The sequence below is a fragment of the Symphalangus syndactylus genome, chromosome 14 (assembly GCF_028878055.3).
Source record: "Symphalangus syndactylus isolate Jambi chromosome 14, NHGRI_mSymSyn1-v2.1_pri, whole genome shotgun sequence".
Lineage (NCBI taxonomy): Eukaryota > Metazoa > Chordata > Mammalia > Primates > Hylobatidae > Symphalangus > Symphalangus syndactylus.
In genome coordinates, this window is record NC_072436.2 from 25,084,854 (window position 1) to 25,090,879 (window position 6,026).

Below are 6,026 nucleotides of genomic sequence, written 5' to 3' on the forward strand. Positions count from 1 at the left end.
TCCTTCTAATGGCTCTAAACCTTTATCCACGGAAGCCTTAAAACAACTGGAACTCAGTTTTTCTTTTTCCTTTTTTATTTTTTTTGAGACAGAGTCTCGCTCTGTCACCCAAGCTGGAGTGCAGTGGCACGATCTCAACTCACTGCAACCTCTGCCTCCTGGGTTCAAGTGATTCTCCTGCCTCAGCCTCCTGAGTAGCTGGGACTAGAGGTACCCACTACCACGCCCAGCTAATTTTGTATTTTTAGTAGAGACAGGTTTTCACTATGTTAGCCAGGGTGGTCTTGATCTCCTGACCTTGTGATCCGCCCACCTCAGCCTCCCAAAGTGCTGGGATTATAGGCACGAGCTACCACGCCCTGCCCAGTTTTTCTTTTTCACTGTGGTAGACCCATGCCAGACACAGACCCATGAGCATGAAAGATATTCAATAAACACTTGCTCAATTAATAAAGGCATCTAGCCTTTAGGCTTTCTGCTTCTAGCTCTAAGTGCCTTGCAGAGAAGAGTGGGTCCCAAAAGCATAACGGTCATTGTTTTTCATTGTTCATCTCAGTAATCAGCGTAACTGGCTGATTACATTCCTGTAAATCATTTTGGGGACAGTGAGACAATATTTATCTCAACAACATTTGAACATTCAACAATGTTCATTGAGTGTCACATCTGGGTTCGCAAGCCATTCTAGGCGGTGGGGATGGAGCTGTGAGCAAGGCAGAAAAAGATCTTAACTTTCTGGAAATTATATTCTAGTGGGGAATGAAAGACAATAAGCAACCCAAATCACATCAGACAGTGGGAAGGATTATCAAGACAATTAAAATAGGACCAACTAATGTAGGATGACTGGGTGGCTCCTTAGAATGGGTGGTCAGAAAAGTTCTCCTGGAGGAGGTAACATGTAAACTAAGAAATGAATGATGAGGCAGAGCCAGCCAAGTGAAGATGAGGGTAAAAGCATCCCAGGAAAAGGAGTCAACTATGCAAAGGTCTTGAGTGGAAAAGCAGAGGTTTGGATGGTGTCGGTGGCGAGCATTAAGCAAGGAGATTGGGAGATGAAGTCAGAAAGGCAACAGGGGCCGAGTCACTCTGTCATCCCCAGTAAGGAGTGTGGATGTTTATTCCAAGTGCCATGGGAATTCACTGAAGAGTTTTAAGCCCAGGAGTGATGGAATCTGATTTTTGCTTTAAAAAGATCATTAGTGGCCAGGCATGGTGGCTCACACCTGTAATCCCAGCACTTGGGGAGGCTGAGGTGGGTGGACCACTTGTGGTCAGGAGTTCAAGACCAGCAAGGCCAACATGGCAAAACCCCGTCTCTACTAAAAAATACAAAAATTAGCCAAGTTTGGTGGCGAGCACCTATAATCCCAGCTACTCAGGAGGCTGAGGCAGGGAGAACTGCTTGAACCTGGGAGGCAGAGGTTGCAGCCGAGATTGTGCCACTGCACTCCAGCCTGGGTGACAGAGCAAGACTTCATCTCAAAAAAAAAAAAAAAAAAAATCATCAGCTGCTGTTGTAAGAATGCATTGTAGTAGGTAAGAATGAATGCCCTTCCTGTACTAATGCAATTGTCCCTTTAGATATGTCACTTAACACAAGAGTACCAACCTTGCAAGTGAAATACACCTGGAGTCTTCCTTGTTTTTACCCTCCCCACCCCCCGAACTCCGCTGGGTCTGTATTTTTCTTTTCCTTTTCTTCTTTTTGCTTTTTAGCAGTAGGAGTCTCACTATGTTGCCCAGGCTGGAATGCAGTGGCTATTCACAGGTGAGATCATAGCACACCACAGCCTTAAACTCCTGGGCTCAAGTGATCCTCCTGGGTTTCTTGTTTGGTTTGTTTTGTTTTTTTTTTAGAGATCTCACTCTGTTGCCGAGGCTGGAGAGCAACGGTGTAATCATACCTCAGTATATCCTCAAACCCCTGGGCTCAAGCGATCCTCCTGTCTCAGCCTTCCAAAGTGCTGGGATTACAGGCGTGAGCCAGCGCACCTGGTCCAGGCCTGTGTTTTCTAAACCCCGATGTTACATTTCAGATTAAGAACTTCACCTTCTAGGCATCACCTCCTGAGGTCAGGAGTTCAAGATCAGCCAGACTAACATGGTGAAACCCCGTCTCTACTAGAAATACAAAATTAGCTGGGCATGGTGGCACACGCCCGTAGTCCCAGCTGCTTGGGAGGCTGAGGCACATGAATTGCTTGAACCCAGGAGGTAGAGGTTGCAGTGAGCTGTGATCATGCCACTCCACTCCAGCCTGGGCGACAGAGTAAGACCGTTTCAAAAAAAAAAAAAAGCACCTGCTGCTAACGTGTGCCAGGAAACTAATCTAACTTGGGACAAAGTACTACCTTCTCTCCTGCTGACGATTTGGGTCATTCCCTGAAACAGGCTCTAGTTGAGCCCTTTACAAATTATGTATGAGAGACCTTTCCTAGCCACCTTGGGGCTAAGATCAGGCTATAAATTCTTAGAAAGGGAAGGAGCTATTAGACATTATTTAAAGTTGCTAAATGAAATACCGACTTCTGTTCATGAGTTTGCTTCTTCCCCACGGACAGGCCACTTCACCCCTTCTAGGCTAGAGACCAAGTCCTACTTAAAACCTGGAGGGAGACTGGACTGGATCACCAAATAGCCCCTCAAAGGGTAAGACCCTATGAGGTCCTTCTGACCACGCATTCATCAGTTGGGCAGGAGTTAAACCGTGGGTATATTATACCTGGATAAAAATTGCCCCCGCTCAGCCTGACCTATCAGGTTAATAGACCTGAAAGGACATGTGAACCAACTAAAAACCTGAAGCTGCTTTTTAAGAAAATACCCACAGATAAGTAAAGCCTTCTTGCTAAGCACCACAGTACTATATGGCTTACGGTGGCTGCTGAAACCAATCTTTTCCTACAATGGGCGCATTATGCAGACAGCCTACAGAAGCTCGTAGGGTTTGAGGGCTGTTACCTATCTCTAGCACTTTGGTATTACCTTGGTGGGTCTTGCTCTTACAAGGAAACAACTGAGTACAGTAACAAATTTTTATGAAAAACTATTCTAAAGAAAATCAGCTCTCTGGTGTGCTAACACGAGGAAATGTAAGGCTATGGCCTGGCATTAATATAACCCTTCACAACCCAGGTCACAGAAAATCTTTTACTATAAATCAGACTGTTCAACAAACTTTTGAATACACTCCTCCTCCTCTCCTGAAGGAATTTCCCTCGGCAGCCCCCCAAATTTTGACTATTAACAGCCACTATACTGAGGAAGGTTTTTATCAAGCTTGGGATGATTATCTTTGAATGACTGTGGTCCCCTACCCTTAACCTGCCACTGGCCACATAAATCAAATTCCCCTTTATGTTGGGAACAAAACAAAACCAGCATTCTTACGATAATTGGCCAAATATCACTAAGAATATGGGCTGGCTGCTCCCCCCACCAATGTGAACATACTCCAGGGCTGCAACAAACTGACTGGTTTGCTACCGATTGGACACAGGCCAGGAATTCAATGGCTAGCTTCATATGGAGTGCAATGGCTATGTGGGACTAATCTTTGGCCCTGATTACCCATTGGCTGGATAGGACAATATGCTCTGGGATTCCCACAGGTCCAGGGCCATTTGGCAAAAAACCAACGGACAACCTGGAAATTTCCCAAATGTGTTGTACCAATGGACCAAGTCAGTTTACCACTGGTATGACCATCCCCTCTCCATTTTTGTTCCCCAAGTTAGTTTAGAAAATGTTATCTGACATGTTGAGATCCTAACAAATTATATCCAGCATGTGCTGAAGGATGCATTCAAAGGCATCTCTTTAATCACCTCTCAGATGACTATGATGAAAAAAGCAGTTTTCTAGAACCACATGGCCCTTGATGTCTTCACGGCTGCACAAGGAGAACTTGTGCCATAAGGAAAACTGAATGCTATGTATACATTGCAGACAATTCAGGAGACATCACCCTGGCCCTTCAAGATATGTACAAACTGAATGCTGTGTCCAACCTCATGATGTCACTAAACCAATGACTGTCTTCATACTTCCAGTCAGTACCCTCTTGGTGGAAAAAATTACTGGTAATTCTAGCTATGACTATAGAAACAGGAATACTCCTTGCCTGTGGATTATACTGCTGTGGCACGATGTATGTGGGACTGCAAGATCGCCCTTCTGAAGCTCCTGACACCCTGTTCAACAATGTTACAACAAAATTGCCTAAGTCCCGGGACATGTGAATATTTTCAACAGCAGGTAAATAAGTTCCATTCCTCAGCCCCCTAGGAATGCCCCTTGCCAGCGGGAAGTAGGAAGACTGAGTCAACACCCAAACTTAAGATTAAGGAAAGGAACAGTGTCAGTGGGGATACTGTAACCCAGCCTATATTATAAAAACCATCAGGTATTTATTTTACTTATTTTTCTTTCTCTGTCCTTAGCTTCCTCCAGGCAGGATTGCTTGCACATAGTCATTTTGGTAGAGGGTAGTCACTAACAAGTGATTAACTGTATATCCTAACCCCCAGGGGCTGCTTGCAAGATTAATGTACTTGTTTTTCTTTTAAAGAACAATGATCCTTAGGTCACACTGACCTCCTTGATGGCATCCAGGACTCTGACTGGCCAAGGGACACGAGCAGCTTTGATCATCAGGGAAAGCCCCCAATTACGTGCAAAGGAAGGTCATATTTGAGAATCTGCTTCTCCCGCCCTCATACTTTGGCCAAATTGAATAAACCTTTCTAAGCATTAATATGTCAGTGTTTGGCTTACTGTGCACCAGGTAGATGAACCTAACTTTTGGGGTTCTACAACAGCAACCTGACTGAGCTAATCAGGTACAGCCAAGAACAGCTGAGCTACAGTAGCTCCTTAAGATCAGGGTCCAGATGTTGTTCATAGATGAGAGAAGAGAAAATAACTATCACGTGCAACATCAGACATTCAATGACACAAATCCTCAAAATCAGATGCTTTAAAAAATGAAGCCAATGGCTGGGCATGGTGGCTCATGCCTGTAATCCCAGCACTTTGGGAGGCCAAGGCAGGAGGATCGCTTGAGCTCAGGAGTTCAAGACCAATCTGGGTAACAAAGTGAGACCTTATCTCTACCAAAAATTGAAAAATTAATTAATTAATTAATTAAAATAATTTAAAAAACCTTTGAGCCATCAAAGGTTTCTGGCTTCCTCTGCAACTAAAAATAATTACCCTCCCCAATGATCGGTCTGTGGGTTCCACAGGTATAGCAGCAGAAGAGACGACTTGGAAAAAGTGAAGGTAGGCCAGGCACAGTGGCTCATGGCTATAATCTCAACACTTTGGGAGGCTGAGGTGAGTGGATTGCTTGAGCTAAGGAGTTTGAGACCAGCCTGGGTAACATGGCAAAACCCGGTCTCTATAAAAAAAAATATGAAAAATTGGCCAGGCATTGTAGTCCACACCTGCAGTCCCAGCTACTAGGGAAGCTGAGGTGGGAGGATCACTTGAGCCAGGAGGCGGAGGTTGCAGTGAGCCTAGATGGCACCACTGCACTCCAGTCTGGGTGACAGAGCAAGACCCTGTCTCAAAAAAAAAAAAAAAAAAAAAAAAAGGTAAGCCACAACTCCACTTAAGAGGAGAGGCAACTGGAGAAAGATCCCAGGAGGTTATATTCAACAACGGAGCAATAACACAGTAGTTTTGCCAGATATGCACAACCTTTAAATGGACATATTCTACTCTGTTCACCACCTTTATAAAAGTTTTCAAGTTTTCTGGATAGTTCTACCCAGTTGACGGCAATTATCCTGCCAGGTAAATTACTCACTATAATTGAATAAACCAGCAATCTGGTTTATCAGTCAGTCTCTCTTGCTCAATTGACAATCCCTAAAAGTTCATCCGTTCCTGTGTGAGACGGTATATCTGACAATTCAGTCAAAGGAAGTTGGTCAAATCCCACAACTGCCTGCCAAAGAAAGTAATACCTAATCACAAAAATACCACAATTAATTACAGGTAGTAACTAGGTTCTAAAG